This window comes from Pipra filicauda, unplaced genomic scaffold (genome assembly GCF_003945595.2).
Source record: "Pipra filicauda isolate LSUMZ 115617 unplaced genomic scaffold, ASM394559v2 scaffold44_size3831614_pilon, whole genome shotgun sequence".
NCBI lineage: Eukaryota > Metazoa > Chordata > Aves > Passeriformes > Pipridae > Pipra > Pipra filicauda.
Genome location: NW_024104587.1, coordinates 49,850 through 68,091, shown reverse-complemented (window position 1 = coordinate 68,091; position 18,242 = coordinate 49,850). Strand labels below are relative to the sequence as shown.

At 48.3% G+C, this 18,242-nt stretch overlaps 1 protein-coding gene across 2 annotated transcripts in view; it reads left to right on the top strand.

Moving 5' to 3' along the window:
• Positions 1-17,353: 17,353 nt before the first annotated feature.
• The window catches only part of ACAN (aggrecan), a 46,698-nt gene continuing 45,809 nt past the window's right edge, over positions 17,354-18,242 (top strand). For both annotated transcript variants that reach the window (XM_039385931.1, XM_039385930.1), the window contains exon 1: positions 17,354-17,555. The gene's annotated coding sequence lies outside the window, so the exon portion shown is untranslated. The remainder of the gene's footprint in view (positions 17,556-18,242) is intronic.

The window sequence follows — 18,242 nt, the reverse complement described above, 5'->3', positions numbered from 1 at the left end:
TATCTCCCAGCTCCTGCCCTCCAGCCCAGGGAATAATTGAGAATACAGACCTGTTTATAATTCTCCTCCATAAGCACATGAGTCAGAGCTGCTGCCTTCATTTGCAGGTAATCACACTAGTGAATGCAGCCACACTAGTTCCTTGCCTTTTAGCATCCTTAGAGGGGGTCTTTGAAGTTTTAATGCTTTGGATCTGGATTAGCTCTCTCGACTCATTATTTATGGCCATTTATCCCAACCTGAAACAGCTCCCACAAGCTCTCTGGTAAGTGGGATGAGAGATCATCTAATTCCAAAGGAGTTTCTGGCAGTGTCACTGTCCTCTACTTAAAACAGCACCATCGAGAACATTTAGCTTCATGATTTTTCTGTGATTTAATGCCATAATCACCCCTTACCTCTGCAGCTACCAGGGAGTCCTGGGGCCCGTGCAAGTCACCCCACTCTGACACAGAAATGCACTGTGCAAAGCATGTCTCATCTGTCTGGGCAAGGTGGGGGGAAAGGTAACATGTTGCATTGCTGCACAAGTCATAAATCATTATGTTGGTTCCCTGTCTGGCTTTGCTGGGCAGTGGGCAGTCAGTGCTGCGTTCATTCCTCACTTTTCATTACTCCCGTGGCTTCAAAGGCGTTATCATCACATACCTGTGCTAGGACAGTGCTGCCACTTCCCCTTTGTAAATGGAAATCCAGTTACTGAGAGGACAAGACTTGCCAGAGGTCACAACATCCACTAAGAAGCAATGGAAGGAACTGAACAGCTCAACACTGACACAGAGCATCCCTCCTCCTACCAGGGTGTAGGAAACCCACAGAGGGACAGCTCTACAATTTGTATCTCCCACCAAGTACCACGCACTTAACATAACTTGCAATCTGACTCATACCAATCCTAAGTCATTTTATAGGTGATTTGTCATTTGCTGTCAGTCATGTTCCTGGTATTAGATATTTGGAAAACCTTTTTTCATGGAAAGGTTTATCAAGCATTGGAACAGGCTGCCCAGCGAAGTGGTGGTGTCACGAACCCCGGGGGTGTTTAAAAGCTGTGTAGATGTGGCTCTAAGGGACATGGTTTAGTGGTGGACTTGGCAGTGCTGGGTTAGCAGTTGGATTCAATCATCTTAGAGTTCCCTTCGAACCTTAATGATTCTGTGACTCGACAATGTCCTGATCCCATCAGTGAGCCTGCTCTGACCTCTGAAGATCTCAGCTTAGTAACATGGGAGGGAAGGGAACTAGAGAGCAGCACTCCTCACACCTCCAGCCACCTCCCAGAGCCTTCAGCTTTGCTAATATAGGAGGAGCATTAGTGTCTCCATGAGATGCAGTCTGTGGCTGTAGCCTGATTCTCTGCACTGGCCGAGTGCAAAGGTGCGCTCAGACCATACAAATAACCATTTAGCCCCAGATAACAGTTTAACTCTCACTTAATTCAGTTAAAGGATTGAACAGCAGGTATCTGTTGAGTTCTGGGGAGAAAAATACAAAGACAGCAGGCAAAGGAGCCTGTTGATTTAGGAAGGGTGACAGAGAGAAAACAGCTGTCCAACTGAGCTGGGGAGCATGCAGCAAAGTGCAGGGCCCACTCTGAGCCTTGCTAGACAAGGGTGCTCTGTGCATGGAGAGCTGCAGAACTTCCAGTTCTTCCAGAAGTCCGGGTCTTGAGTCGCTGTTCCCTGCCAGATGCCTGTGGTCACCAGCTCGAGGGCACTGGCAGCCAGGACAAGATGACCAGAGCTGCCTCTTCTTTCCTCAGATCGCAGAGTTATGCAAATTGCTCCTGGCTTAACAAACTGATTTCAATTAAACACAGGTCTCTTTTTACCCGAAGGTTGCAATGCCATCCATGACACCACTAAGACCAAGAAGGTGTGTTAAATTCCTGTTGTCTTTATCCAAGGCCTGAAAGAACATGATGGCCAACAGACAGAGCATCCTCACTAATCCAGCTTGTACCCCAGATCGTGCACAGTCCTCGGCATTTTTTGTTTAGCACTCAGAAACCCATCTCCATGCACTCCCCTGCTGTTTTACTGATGAATCTTAACCTTCTCCCAAAGGACTTCATCCTGCCATCACTGGCAGGTGCCCTGGGTTTATGTTCTCTGTGACACCTTCAAAGCCTAAATATGAGTGCTGCGTCAGGGCCACTTCTTGCATTCCCATATTTCTTCTGTCTTCCCCATAGAGGCACTGTTTATGGAAACTGCCCTAGGACACCATCAGAGTTCTAGTTAAGAGCATCAGAAGCTTTGGCCATTTTCCTTCAAGAGTACCCCACTGCTTTAATTTCTGCTCCCAACTGTTCTGAAAATAGGGGGTTACCTCCTCTCTAGCCAGAACAGCTTATGATACCTATTATATCAGACCACTGATGTTTTTAGGAAGATTTACCAGCAGTTGTTTGGAACAAATGCCTAGCAGCTGGAGCAGGGCCTGGAGAAAAGACATCTTCCATAAAATCTCTCTCTATACCTGATTAGAACTCAGCAGGCTTTTCTGCTGAGACACTGATGCAATTTTTGGTCTCAAAGAGGAACTTTTCAATAGTCTGAAGTGGCTTGGTTAGTGAATTAAGAACTGGACTGGGAACAAGATTCCTGCTTTTCAGCCACGTGGCTGTGTGCAGCTTTGGTCCCATCCTTTAAATCCATTGAGTCAGTTTTTCATGAGTTTCTATAAAGGGGCTGCTCTTGGGCAAGTCTGGACTGCCAGCAGCACAACCAAGAACGATTAACCCAGGTAGCTTTAAATGAGTTAGCAGAAGTGCTGGAAGGAATCCAGCCCCAGGTGTTGCTGTGCTGTGGATTCAGCCCTCTCCCCTGCAGTGATGGGAGTGAGCTGGGAAGCTCCCAGTGCACCAGTGTGTCACTGGTAGAGGCGCCCCACCACATCACCCAGCCCACTGTTCATATCACTACAGTCTGATAAGGGCCATCTTAATTTAATGTGTGAGTGCAGTAATACAGATGCCCAAATTCTGCTGCCTGCTCCACCTCCAGCCTCTCATCCCAGACATTCACCTGGCCAGGTGGCTTCTGGGTTGGCTTCTCTACCCAACCCAGTGAGGGGAAATGTATCTTTGATCAATTCTTAAAATCACTTTTTCTCTCACTCCTGCTTTCTCTCTGCTGGTATTTTTTGGTCCCACTGGATGCTGGAGCTTATGCAGAGGTGTCTGACGTGAGAAGTGAAATAGGGAGGCAGCCACAGACCCTGCAGTCACGATCTGTGAGTCTCCAACGGCAGCAGGTTGGCAGCTTCTCAGAAGACAGCACTCACCCCAGGACAGAAAATTAAGTCTGAGTGTGTTTGAGGTCAGTCTGCTCTCAGCTCTTTAAAGCATCCCATTGAGATCTCAGCTCTTATTAACCAGTTCCTTCAGTCCCCTGCAGCTCATGGTCATGCCTAGAAAGGAAACCTCCTTCTACACACTGAAGTTCCCTCAGCAGGAGCTCACTGCAGTGCAGACCAGGGCCCCATGGGGAGGTTGAATTCAGGTGAGGGAGGCAAATGTATTGCTGTCCTGTGAGCAAGAAGCTGTTACACCAGACCAGTCCTTTCTTCATCTAGCCTCATAAATCTCCCGTGTAATTTCTTTTGCTGTACTGAAAAGTGACCATTTATTTCCAATCCAAACTCTCTCACTGGTTTCTGATCCTGGTTCTTTGACACTGATCTTGGGGCAGAAATTTCCCATCAGCTCTCTCCAGGCTGGTTGCTTCAAGGGACCTTAAAATAATTGATTTGTTTCACATTGTATGCTTATATTCACTAGCTAAATGTTTTTCAAATGAGCTTCCTGCTCAAAGCTGGATTTCCAAAGAGGTTCTTGAGTAACTCCTTGTCATGTAGCAAGGGGTTAGTTTTCCTCCTGTGCTCAAGCTGCCTTTCTGGTTTAAGTCATGCAGGCAAATTAAAATTAAGGTATCTTTGTTTTGAAACTGCCAGAGGACAAGAGTGAGAGAGCTTGGCAGGGCCAGCAGCAGGGAGACAATGCTTTCAGCATCCACTGGAATAAACAGCAGAGAGTGTGCTGGACTCTTACTCTGAGTGTGCTTGTGGGTGGGGACTACCAGCCTTGTGCAGGGGCAGTGATCATGTACCTGGCACAGGTGTTCATGGAGGCAGCGATGCCACCTGAGACCAGTGCTGTGGTTTGTGGGGTCTGTGGGGAGGGCCCCCGGGTTGCAGATCAGCACTGAGCCCAGGTAGCTGGGAGGGAGGATGCTTTGGATCACTTTGTTTCCAGCTCTCCCTTTCCCACCACTCGTGCCACCGTGTTTTGCCCTGGTGCCCGCTCTCTCCTGCGTGTTCCACACACTGCATGGCTGCAGCAAAGGCACTGGACCACTGGCTTTCCTAAACCAGAGACATGCCAGTAGCTTATTTGCCCACGTCAGCAGAGAAAAAATGAATGTCACAAACCAACCTCAGCACTAACGGACATGGAAAATTGGCAGGGAAGAGAGGATCATAATTGCAGTGGCTGCTGGAGCACGGAACAGTGCTGCCCAGAGACACACATCAAAGGAAAATCCCTGCCGACCCGGCTGGCTCTGCCATCAGCCCTGCTTCCCTCCTCCATCTTTTGTCTCCTGCCCTGAGGGTACAGTAAGCCAGAGTGCCTGCCAGCCCTCTCCCTCTGGATCCAGAGTGGGAGGTAAACACATTGTGGCTTTAAATAAGGAAGAGTGGCAGTGAAAGGATCGATGCCGCCTGAGTGTCTCAGGGGCTGCTGGGGATGGGTGCTGTCCTTCCTCACACTCCGGCCTCCTCCCCGCAGCCTGAGCGGTGCTAAATAGAGAAGCCTCTTTGGGGACAACTGGTACCAGGGCTTTTCCAGGGCTGGCATGAATCAGGGGACAAAGATGAGAGCCACACACAGGGCAAATGGAAAAATCCAACCAGCTCACCTTGCTGGTGGCTAACAGAGGGTTATTCTTGGCCACCCTCCCCCTGTACCAAGGAGGAGTGCTGTAAACACTGTCCCAGGGCCTGTCCTGCCTCCTGCTACAACTTCCCAATTAATCAGCATCCTGAGTTGCAGGCAACCGCTTAGTAATGGGCATAAACACTCATCTACTTAATCATATTTCCAATGCCCAGGTTGTCCTTGGCCAGCAGAGGCTTGATGAATGCCATGTTCCTCAGGTCTCTTCTCAGCCCCAGCAGCTCTAGTGCAGCACCTTCACCTGTGACAGGCAGGTTCCCCAGGCAGATCCTGCCCACCTAAGCGCCTTTCCTGCCCCTCCCTGATGTCTAATAGCAGCCACCACATGCTTCACTCACCTCCTAAGCACAGCAGGAAAACGCAGTATATTTGTGCCTTCTGTTGAAAAGCTGGCACATGGAAAAACAGAGGGAGCATGGGCTGGGAATTAGAGATGTCCACAGAGAAATGACCTTCTGGATTGGAGATAGGTCAGAAGCTTCAGGAGAGCCCAAGGGATATTCCAGCAGGGAATATCAGGCAGGTAAAGGTACAAAGTCAAAAAGAAGAGGAAAGGAGATGAGCTCCCAAGAAAGGGGGTTGGGCACAAACTGAATGGAGTACAGAGTGACTTCTTGCTTTGCTTCACCTCCACAGTTCTCCCTGCTCAACATGATTAAGTTTGTGTCCTCTGCCAATACCACCATACATCCAGAGCAACACACTGCAGCAGCTGAGGCGACACACAAACAGTTGGGCTGCTGTTGAATTGCTGAATTATCCAGGTGCTGCTAACTGGCTTTCAGAAGAGTTAAATATACTGATGTTCCCATCAAGAATGAGAAGACCAGGTCATGTCACTTTGCCCTCAAAGTCAGTGGCATTGCTATGAATATAACCCAGGAGCCTCTGCCTGTCCCTCTGCCAACCACTAGGCACTGCTCCTCCCTGATGTCTAATAGCAACCACCACAAATATGCCTCACTCATCTCCTAAGCACAGCAGGAAATAAATGGCCACAGTATATTCGTGCTTTCTGTAGAGCTGCTGTTCAGCTCTGGCGCTGCCCTCAGGTAACCTGGGAAAGAGTGGCTCTTGTGTGACACCCAAGACACTGCTGGCCACAAAATGATGTAAGCTTTAAAAATGAAACAAGCAGAAACAATAAGGAAGACAAACCAGAAAGCAGCAAGCACTTCATTTTCATAGGAAATGATTTGCAGGATTTGCAAGAAGAAGAGTCCGAATGCCTCTTCCCCTGCCTGGGAACAAGTGTACCAGAGCACTGTAGGCTGACTTGTGGGCAGCTAAGTACACGTGAAGCAGGGATTTTTTAACATGGCCCTAGGCAGGGCTTTGCAGTTCACATCTCTGCTTTTAAATAATGGTACTTCTGTGTGTCTGAAGCTAAAGTGACACCTCAGCCTGGGTAGGGAGATCAGACAGTTCAACAATAGGTGCCGTGCAATAAGGTAGCAACGTGTGTCTCCACAGGTACATCAGTCCTCTACTCCTGTATCAGTGTCCCTCAAAACAGATTAAAACATAAACTCAAGATCTTTATTTTCAGGGTTCTGACTGAGCCCAAGGGATCAAAAAATCCCACATGAAAATATCATATATCACTCACACAATTCTCTTTTTGAATGGAAATACACAGGATACAGAAAATGCATCAGAAAACTGAGAACTCCAGGGAATGCAAAGCTCGCTGTGACAGGTTTCATGGAAACACCTGGGGAGAAAGAGGCCTATGGTGGGCTTTTCACTAGAGTATGGACAAGGCTGAGCAACTTGAGTCTGTCCTGATAATTTTTGCATTAAAAGAACTCCTCTGCGGAGTGGGTTCAGCAGATGGAAGAAGCAGGTAAGAGCTCTTAAAGTATGTTAGAGAGGTCTTCAAAATAGAAGGACTGATTGGTTTTACACACTGGCACAGAGTTAAAACTGAAACTGGGTGGATTTAACTGAAGGAGACACCAGGGGTTTTGATACTGAGAAGTAATTTGGGCCCTTGGACCTTGCTCTCCTCCCTGCATGGGAGTGGTGTCTCACCCACACCTGACCACCCAGGCCGGTGGAGTCTGGGGGAGGGAATCAGGGAACATCATGGCCCTCAGTAGCTTAGTTTGATTCCAGCCCCTGATGCACATGCTCCCCTCCTGAACAGTTTCTTTCTTACAGCTTGAACACTCCACATTGTCCTTCCCCACCATTTTGCAGGCAAGGTCCTTCTCCTGGCTGCTAGTGTTAACACAGGTTTCCCTTGTTCTGTCCCTTGAAATTTCCAGTAAAGCGCCTTTAATACAATCTCTCTGTGGCTGTGCTAATTATGTGTGAAATATTTTTTCCCCCCATAAACCAAAGAAAACAAATCAACACAGTAAGATCCTTTCTCTCAGGCTGTTTGGCAGGTCTCACAGTCTTCAAAAAAGTTACCTGAGGTCCACACAGTCTCTGCTGTCTTTTCACAACAGCTACTTTTGGGTTCCTGTAAAAAAACCCAACAAAAGAAAGGGTAAAACAAATCATAAAGCCCTGAAAGGCTATTTTCCCACCTGAATAGCCCCAAGCCAAAGGACAGGCTGTCTGCTGAACTGCGTGCTCTGTGTGGGGCCTGTTTCTGAAGGAAGGAGGGATATGGGGTAGAGTAGCACACACCTACCACCCTTGCTCCCTAGTGTGGGGATTTCCTTGGTCTGCTAATTCTGCTCTGGTTTATCACTTCCCTCAGCTGCTGCTCAGTTCTACTTTCCCTTCCTTGTCACCCTGGCCATGCATCCAACCTATTCTAATAGTGCTTGGGAAAAGAGAGGTCAGAAAGCGAATGACCCACAAGATGAGTGTGGCTGTCATTTCTTCCATGCAGGGAAGTATTATTACATCTTTTTTTCCAAAACCAATACCAAGCACATACCACTTGAAGCAACATTATCCCCATATTTAGGATTTATTTGAAACACCACAAAGAAGAATGAAAGGCAGGAAAGAGGTCAAGTATATGTGCTCTGGGAACAGCTGGTCTTGGGGTTGTGACTATGCCAGGTTTGTTATTCGCTCCCCTGAAGGGTCTTGGCATTACATCAGGTTTGGGCTCCCAGCCCATTCTTTCTGAGGTGGCTGGGCCCCTCCTGGGGACAGTGACGTTATTCCTGCAGCCTGACATCAGCATCATTACATCAAATCTCACCTTCTTGCCCGCTCTCAGCTGCCTCAGGGCTGTGAGATTCAAGTCACCATTAACTCACTCTTCAGAGGAAACAGTTTTGACACAGTGACCATGCAGCAGCATTGTATAAATCCCACTCAAACCTCAAAGGGGCCAACTGGGGCTGTGAGTTGAACCATCCCACCTCTGCTTACTCCAACCCCTCAGGGTAGGACCGGCTGGGGAATCCTGCAGCAACCCCAGCCCGAGGTGTCCCAGGCTGAGCCCTGAGCAGCTGCCCCAGCCCTGTGCACAGGGCTTGTTTCTGGAAATGCTGCATCTGGCAGGGTCCTTCCTACTTCACAAATATTGACACGGAGATCTCAGCAACTCAGCCAAGGAATAACATTTCCAGGGAGCCCTTAATCTGCAAAGCTGTTTCGATGAAGATGGGGAGATTTGGATTTTAGTCCTTTGCTTTCCTCTGCACTGTAGCAACTCCTCAGATGGACCTGTCCAAGCCTCACCCAGATTCAGGCACCAGAAAGCTCAGGAGAGGCACAGAAATGCCTTCCGGAGCTGCAGCCACCACTTTGCAGACCAATGGGGGATGTTTCCCAAAAACATACAGATGCCAGGAGGAAGCAGTTGTCAAAGAGAGACCTGTTAAGAGGCTCGAGCACAGTCCCAGCTGGGTTTTTAAGAAAGCAACAGCAGTCAATAAAGTAGAAGTGTACAGGCTGCTGGGAAGGTGTCCTGAGGACTTTTCCCCCACAGTCTTACTTGGTCTGGCATTTGGCAGTGAGTGTGGAACTAATCCCAGCGTGGGTGCAAAAACCTAGGACAGTTTGAAACGTTCTCTCCTAACACAAGCACAAGCCAAGGCAAGTTTTTCACACCAGCCACACCACAAGTGGCTCAACCCAGGCTCAAAATCTATTGCTCATCTCATCCACCTAGAAACTCAGCAGAGGGCAGAAAGAGACAACAGTGTGTGGGAAGGGCCCAGCAGCACCGAGACAGGGAAAGGAGGAGGTTGTTTGGAGGTGTGTTTGATGATGGAGGGCCATATGAACATCTCCCTAACTCTGGATGCTCCTCTGAGAACCACTCCAGTGCTGGGGAAAGGATGGGAGGGTCACAACCTCCTCTCCAACCATGGTCTTTTTAATGGAAGGTTTGATCTGCCCCCCTGAGTACTCTGAGCTAAAAGGTGAGGCGGGTTATATATTCCACTGGCAGAAAAAGGTGAGATGTGCTATTAGGAGTAACCCTGAGGATATTTCTGGGCCTTCTGACCTGAAACTCCAGCTCCACCTTGCCACTCTACAATCTAGACAGAGAAATGTCCTCTCTTCTGCAGCAAACAAAAAGACATTTGCTGAAGAGTGGAAAACAAGGAGTAAAATGCTGAAACCAGAGGAAGAGGATTCATAGTTAAACAAACCAAGGAAGAGAAAGACTAATGATAAAAGTAAGAGAAGTAGAAGGAACAAGCTACCAAATCACTGCCGACCATGAGGATGGATAATTTATCAAGGTTTCCATGTGTCATACCTGAAGAAGCCCCCTAAGTTCTTCCCCATTCATACAGATCTGCAACTGATCTCTGACTGCTCCAGAGGTTGCAGACAGCAACATCCAAGAGGGATCTTGCATCCACATCCATTACATGTGGGTCTGTGTAATTATTACTGTCGAATTGTGGAGCTTTTAGTGGGATTTTGGTTTTGAGATTGACTTTTTTACAACATTTTCTTGTTTACCAGCATGAAACCTCTTTCACTTGCAAATTAGGAAGCAAGATATAAATGGGAAGGGGAAAATGAATGTTCTGGGCAGGATTGAGAGGGTTAAGAGGCTCAAGGGATTGTGTTAATGGGATGACAGAAGAGGCTGAGTGCCCAAGAGATGAGTGTGCACCTCTTACTAAGGACTGAAAACCTGTTAACTACCATAAGAAAATCCCACTGCCTGCTGTGAATGTTCTTGGACTTTGTGCTTAAAAAATGACCTCTGGGCTGTTGCATGCAAGCAGAGCCAAGTCTCCCTGCAATCTCCTTATTCATCAGCTGAAACTGCTCAGCCTGAAGGATTCCTAGAAAGCTCTTTGCAACCCAGTGCTTTGGCCTAGTCCTATGCAGGGGCTTTAAAGCTACTGGCGCAATGGTCATGACCTTCAGAGTGCGAGGTACAGAAGATGTTCCTTCTAGCTCCTAAGAGGAAGCCTTTCTCCCTCCAGAAATAAGTGACTCTGGGTGGGGAGCACCTCATTCACCCCTCAGCACTGAAATGCACAGGTTCATTCCTCCTGTTTCTCAGCAAAGACTGGCCAGAGGAAAAACCATACCCAGAGCTGCAGAGCAGCTCCTTCCATGACGGCAGGTTGCTGCTGGTGTTTCTGTTGAGCTTTCTTTTTGCCAACAACAAAATCAACTCAATACTTCCTTGCGGAGGGGCATTGGTATGCTCAGGTCAAAGCCTCACCAGAGACCTCTCCCACCTCCAAAGCACCTGGCATATCCCACTGAGGTCAGAGAAGCTTTCTGAAGAAGCCAGATGAAGTTACATCTGCTACTGCAGCCTATTTGCTTCCTGCTTTTTGCACTCCTGCATCTCCTCCCTGACTCTGCCTCACTGACCTCAGAAAAGCAAACACTTTTCACTGGAACAAAACAAATGCCACAAAAGAACTTGTTCAACAAAAAGAGCAAACAAAACAAAAGGAGAAACTCTCTGCAGAATTTCCCCTGAGCAGTGAATTTCACTGGGGGTCAGGGAGACCTCCAGGCTTCCCCTCTGCCACAGGCAGGGGTGGCCAACCCCTCCTGGGAACCCTGCACGCTGCTGGGAGCGTGCAAAGTACGTCACCTCTGCTGCCAGAGCAAAAGGGTGCAAGATTGTAAATACCCAGCCCAGCAAACCTGCCGGGCTTGACGTAACCTCCCCATCAGCTTCCAAGGTCAACAGCGACCTGTTTATACTGTGCGGGGTGAGAAGAGGCATTCTGGGAGAAAAGCAAACAGAGGAGATGTCCTGTGCCCATACAAAAGGTGCTGTATTCCCGTGTTGCTCCATCCCCGGTTGGGAGGAACATAAAATTAGCACTGTTTTCATTCATTCATTGTACAAACATTCCACGTGGTACTCACCCCCACGGTTTCCTTGCTGAGCCTGAAAGTCTCCATCAGGGAGGCTGGGAGGGGGGCGAAGGGTAGGTTCAGTCCAAGCAGCTGATTAACAAGGTGAGGTGAGGGCATGAATGTGGCAGAAGGGGAAAAAAGGAGAAAGGGAGAGCCGAGGGTTGTGCGTGAGGGGAGTGTGCGTGGGCAGTGAGCTGCACACAGCATCACCCTGGGTAAGGGAGCAGTCCACACTATACCTCCTGGAAAAAAGCTGTCTCACCATCACCCAGGGGTGGCCAGGAAGGGTGGACACATATCACACACCGTGACCATGGAGCTGCGCAGTGGGAGAGAGGGCAGGTCCCTTGTACAACAGGGGCACTGTGGATGGAGCTTGATGGACTGTGCGGTCATGTCTTGACAGATTAACAGACCCATGCCACCCAGGGCTGCCCAATCCCACTGTTTAGGAGATGTCAGCCCTCCCCATCACCCCAAAACACAAGAGCAAGTATCCCTGGGGTGCCCTGCAGGAATGCAGAGGGATGAGCACCCCCAGGGACACTGGCCATCCCCTCTGTGTGCCAAGCACCAGTCCAAATGGTGGTGTGAGCCTTAACACCACACATGTTTAAGCTAGTGGTGCCCATTGCCACCAGACTCTCCCTTTGGCCATCCAAGGATTGAGATAAGATGCTGAGCAGCCTGAACAAGCACAAGATGCCTCATCTAGGTGAGCCAGCACTGCCCAGCGCCAAATCTTTGACCGAAGGTGTCCATCCCCACTCCCTTCATACAACCCTGTTGAGCAACTGGAAAGACACCAAGCAGACGAGAGAAGCTAAAAAGAAGAAAATACTTTTAAAAAAAATCCACTTCCAAACAAACCCTGGTCTGTGCACACCATCCCATCCTCTGGCCTGGGATTCTATTTTTGTCAGGGGATGAACAAGCCACAATATCGGGGTGGGGGCGAGCGAGCCCCGCTGTTTACGTCTGCCGGCGCAGGACGGGCTGTGAGCAGAAGGCAGCTCATTCAGCAGGAACCAGAGCGCCCTGGCCACTGCAGGTTGAATAGGTGCATTGTCCAGCACGGAGGTTCAGGAAGGGCACCGTTTCCAATCCGGGATGCAAACAGGGCTGGGAGAAGTTGTGTGTGCGTATGGGGTTGGCTTTTTAAATATGGGGTGAGTTTTCCACCTGCAACAACAAGGATGATATTCACTCTGGAATAAAGGGGTGCAGGTGCCGTGTTTGGGGGGGAGTCTCCTCTGTGTCCTTTTTACCCCCAGATGTTGACTCATTTCTTTTCAGTCCCCTCCCATGCTCTCAGGATAATATCTTAGTAGGCAAAGCCTGTGATGGGAGGTTTTAGACCCCTCATAATTTTTAGCTAGAGGGATTTCATCACTGTCTCTTTCCGTCCCTTCAGTGGGACTCCAAAGTAAGGCCATACAACCACCCTGCTCAGAGACCCAGTGACATGAGCTGTGACACGGACATTTCTACATTACACCATGCGTTCCCCATCAGGGGATCTTGGCTTGGAGAAGTGCAGGACTCAAATGTGAGGGTCAATGCTGACATTCTGAGGTGGCAGCCTCACCCTTGCAGAGCATCACTACCCATCACTGCTCCAGCAAAACAGCTTAGCAATGCAGCCAACACTCTTGAACTGCTTCAGCCTTTGATGTCTTTAAGAGGGAATAGGGCTGAGAATGGAGATGTTCTGGCTGTGACATTGGCTTCGCCCATAGCCTTGAGCACGTTGCCCTGCCTCTGGGAGCCTCAGTTCCAGTGCCAGGGCTTCAGCAGCACCACAGGACAGCGGGAACTCAAATACTGATCACTAAAGGAATTGTGACGGCTGATCAGGAAGCATCTGTTGCAACATCAGATAACTGCCTGGAAAGGCAGGAGCGATACTTTTTGGGCACAAGTTTAAAACCCCTGGATTGCCCTTAGATCTCCAGTACATTTTCCTGAGCACGGTTCATGGACTGAATTTGTGCATCACCCCACTCAATCACCTGTGCACAGAGCAGCTGGGATCCCATACCCTCTTCTCATGTCCCCACTGCTTTCTTTTAAATGCCTAATTAGCTTTTAATAGCACACAGTAATCCCAGAAATTGTGTGATTTAGGGACACAAAACGCTCCTTTTCACCCTGAGAGTAAGGCAAAGATTTGAGCTGAGGGCTGTAAGATGACTGCACTGGTAGTTGCAGGGAAGGAGCACTAGCTCACAACAGTAAGTGGTTTGATTAGAACAATTTTTAAAAGCAGTTTGAAAGGTTTATTCTTTGTTGTACTATTTGTTCTATTTCTTTCCCTCTCTCTCCTGGTTGGAAAGCCACCCAAGCCCACCTTTCATTGCTTTTGGAAAACTGCAACTCTCACCTTAATTGACACAACCTTCTTCTGTCTGGTGTTTTTTCCTTTTCTGCCCATTTTCATTCAGTGACTTCTTCCACCATACATATTCTGGATATTCAATAGTTTTCACAGCAGAGCTATTATCCACTTTTCCTTGGCCACAGGGTTTGTTCTCTGTTCAAATATTTGCGCTCCCTGAAGGCTGAACTTCACTGGGAATAGACATAAGCCTCCCTTGACCTTTATAATGACATGTAAAAATCTTACCTCACTGAAAGCACTTTTGCAATGTGTTACCTCTATTTCAAAGAGCCATGAACTGTTGCTTTCCCACTTTAAACAAAAAACAAAAGCCATCTATGTGACTGTTTTTGACCTGGCCTCTCCTCAGCTTAAAGAACAAACAAACACAAGAGCAGTTTATGAATCACAATTTCTCTGAACATATTTAGCTGTTTTTCCAATCGTTCCTGATGCAGACAAAAAACTGGGACAGCCAGCAGGTACTGAGCAGTTTCTGCTCCTTTCCTGAAGCTGCTAAGAAACCACTTTGTGTGGACCATCACATTTTCCTAGCTGGTCAGCTCCAAAGTGGAATTTTCTCTGTTCCTTGGCTTAAGTTCACCAAAGGTTTGGATGAGGTTTTCTTTGCCAAACCACAGCAGCAGTAGAGGGTACACAGGACTCACAGTTATTCCACAGCAAAACAACTAAACATGTACATTTCCCAAAAGATCTTTATGTTACGGGAGAAAGGGCTGTGGTCAGGCTTGAGATGTTTCAGAGTGTCTCACGTATGTGAGTCTGAACAAAATCAGCCAGGTCACATTTTATAGCTCCTGTCTATGTGCTTTTTATAACCAGCTGGAAATACCGAGTCCTGCCTAAAGCATGAGCTGTCATGCCCCATCTGAAGTGTGTTTTGCCTGTCTCCTCTCATTGCTATAGCTACACTGTGCTGCCCAGTGCAGACACCCCAAGCTAGTGAGGAGGGGAGGCATGTGATGCTGCAGTGCTGCCTTCTCTGTCTCAGCCCAGTCAGCATCTGGAGGTAGTGGCAGCCCTAGGGTGGATCCAATGTCCTTTGAGGAGGTGGGAAGGCCCCCACTTTATCTCAGCGGATAGAGAGTTAGATTTGACATGGATAGACAGTGCTATTACAGACTGAAAGGCATGCGAGGTGGGGGAAGCAAGCACAAGTACGGGCTGGGTAGAGAACAGACTGGGAGCTCTGCTCTCCCTGAAGAGCAGGACTTGGGGGTGTTGGTGGATGAGAAGCTCAGTATGACCTGGAGATGTGCACTTGCAGCCCAGAAAGCCAACTGTGTCCTGGGCTGCATCAAAAGTAGCTTGACCAGCACCTCTGCTCCACTCTGGTGAGACTCCACCTGCACTGTTGTATCCAACTCCGTGGCCCCTGGCATAGAGAAGGACATGGATCTGTTGGAGCAAGTCCTCAGGGGGCCAGGAAGATGGAAAGAGGGCTGGAGCACCTCTGCTGTGGAGACAGGCTGAGAGAGTTAGGGTTGCTCAGTCTGGAGAAGAGAAGGCTCCAGGGAGACCTTAGAGCCCCTTCTAGTACCTGAAAGGGCTCCAAGAGAGCTGAGAAAAGACTTTGGACAAGAGCTTGAAGTGATAGGACAAGGGGGGGTGGCTTTAAACTGAAGGAGGCTAGATTTAGATTAGATATAAGAAAGAAACTCTTCACTCCAAGGGTGGTGAGGCACTGACAAAGGTTCCCCAGAGCAGCTGTGGATGCCCCATCCATAGAAGTGTTCAACGCCAGGTTGGATGGGGCTTTGAGCAACCTGGTCTAGCGGAAGGTGTCCCTTCCCATGGCAGTGGGGTTGGAACTATATGACCTTTAAGGTCCCTTCCAACCCAAACCATTCTATGATGAAATAAAGTCCCAGAGTTTCAAGTGGTGCTGCAAAGGCACTGTTCTTTCCAATGGGTGTGAAGCTTTCCCGCTGCCCTTTTGACTTTTAGCATATGGGTACCTGGCAAATTTTGAAGTTAATATCTATTCCTGCTTTGCTATTTAAAAAAAAAAAAAAAAAAAAAAGGAAGTGGGATATAATCCAAGGGGCAGGCTCACAACTAAAATTTGGTATTGAATCTCTAAGATGGAATAAGGTACTCGTGGAAAGAAGGGAGTCTTCATGCTCTGTGGTCTGGGAGCATTACCTGTCAGGGTGATGGATGCATGGCTGGGGGTTATGAACCTCAGGTCAAAAAGTGAGACAGTCAAGGAAGCAAGCTTTGAAGTGAGGCATGGGATCAAATAACTTATGGAGAGAGGAGAAACTATTATATCATAAACCAGAAAGCAAAGGAGGGTGTTAGGAAAAGAGAGAGAAGCACAGATATTAAAGATCACATTAAAAGAGAAATGGAAGGAGAGATGCTGAGGGCAGCCATGTGGCTTGGGTTCAAGAAAGGCACAGGAGAACATCCCTGAGCTCAATTTCAGACTTTACCTTTGCTTTAGGCTGGTAGTGATCTCTTCCACTTTAGAAGAGAACAGTGCCAGCATGTTTCTTCATGCAAGCCTGAGGAACTTCAAACCCTGTAGCTCTATCCATGCTCAGGTTTCACTGCTGAGGTACAACAGGTTTTTCAAACAAAGGCATTTTTCTCAATTGTGAACATCTCAGCAGTTTCCCATCTGCTCCCAGCTGTCATCTGGCCCCTTCACAAGCCAAGCTGTAGATCTGCAGCAACAGACCCATTCCCTCCTCCCTGAGCAGAGCTTTTTGTCCGTCTCAAAGGTATCAGCATCCTCAACAGAAAAAAAAAATAAAAAAAACACATTACAGTCCCTTCAGCACTTTTTCACAGCACCAGAGCTGCCAAGGATTCAGTTATGGGATCCTTCTCAGAGTTTTGAGGTGGTTGCTTCAGGGTGCACCATTACCAGGTGTGTACAGACTTCATTTCTCCCCATTCGCCACAAGCAGCCTTCAGGCAAATTCACTCTCAAATGCCTCCTTTCTCTGCCTTTATATCACTTATCAGTTACTGATGTTCCAGGTGCTTCCCTTTGCATAATGCTGAACATCCCTTCCCTCCCTTCATCACCTGCCTCCCTCCCTCAGCAGCCAGTGGGCCATGCAGGAGTTCCCTAAATTGTTCTGTTTGCTGCTGGTTTGGGGCTTCCCAGTACATCTGCTCATTTTTGCTCAGACTGCAGTGATATTAACTGCATTTCAGACACAAATACTTTGCTCAGGTTCCTTAATTAGCTTCATCTTATTTTAGTTTGAAAAAAAAACACATTCTCTTTTTATTACACAAACTATTTCTTCTCTCTCAACCACTTGTGGTGCCCCAGCCAGTTTGCTTCCAAACCAGAAGGCTAAATTTAATCCCCCACTCCCCATTCAGCTTTCTCCATTTACAGTATTTTTTTGGTAATGCTTTTTTTTCCCCTTTCTTTTCTTTTCTGGGTTGGGTGTATGGGGTTTTTTTTCCCTTCTTTCCAAGAGGCTGGGCTTCCTTTTCTGTCCATAAGCCCTCCTATTTCCCCCTGCCCCCTGGATGCCTGCCTACCTTTACTCTAAAATCCAGAGGAGGATCCAATACACTTAGTTTGCCAGCTCTTCAAGAGGTATCTAAGGAGGCTGACAGGAGTTTGATGGTCTCTTTTGCAGCCAGTGGCAGCTAATGTGGTCTGAAACCCTCTCTCTCTTTTTTGCCATTCACACACAGTACTTACTCTTCAAGCCTGCTGCTGCTGCCACTGCCTGAAAGGACCTGAAATACCACACAGGGAATTTTGATTTCTTCTGGGGAACCGGGGAAGAAAAAAAAAGGCAGGAAAACTCATCTGGAGATTGTGAAGAAGACATACAGGAACAGCAAGAAGTGGCAAGCTCTTTCCTTCTTGAACACCAAAAAAGACCTCATTTCTCTGCCAGGTGTATGGGACTTAGATTTTGGAAGCACTGCACTGAACTGTTAAAGGTAACGTATCGTACTTTCCTCCCTGCTCTCTTTGGTGTCTTTTCCTTAACTTTCCTAAGTGCTCTAGAGAAGCAGGCTCTCAGTCAGGGGATTGGTCGTTTCCCTGGTGAGCAACCAGCAGAGAAATGTGAGAAAAGTTGGAAAATAATTGAGCCTGAGCTTCTTCACAGTTTCCCTCTTGCAAGCAGCGCTGCTGTGAGAGGGGAGCCTGTGCCTGGAGTGTGCCCCGGCGTGATGGTCCTCACCAGCATCCCACCCCTTACAGGGAACAAACTACAGCCAGAGGCAACAGTTGTGTGTCAAGTTTGCTGGTTGGCTTGGGGAAGGGAGGGAAAGCAAAGATGGCTTAAGTGGTCCCATAGCCAAAACCACGAGGCAGGAGAGCAGAGACAGGTTATCCTGTTCTCCCTCCCAAACAGACCCTCCAACCCATCGGTGTTTCTTTGTGATGGATTTCAGCTGCCGCTGGGGCTCGGGGGATGCGTCTGATCCTGCTCCTGAGCTCTGGGGATGGAAGCTGCCGGCACACTGATTTGTTGAGAGCATCCTGACCAGTGCCGGGGTTTCTCATGGTCACGGCTTTGATCGGTGTCATTGCTCTGCCACGGGGCAGGCAAAGGGCGACCCCTGAGCTGGAGGGGTGTGAAGCTCTGTAGGGGCTGACAAGTTCGGGAAGAGAATGAAAAG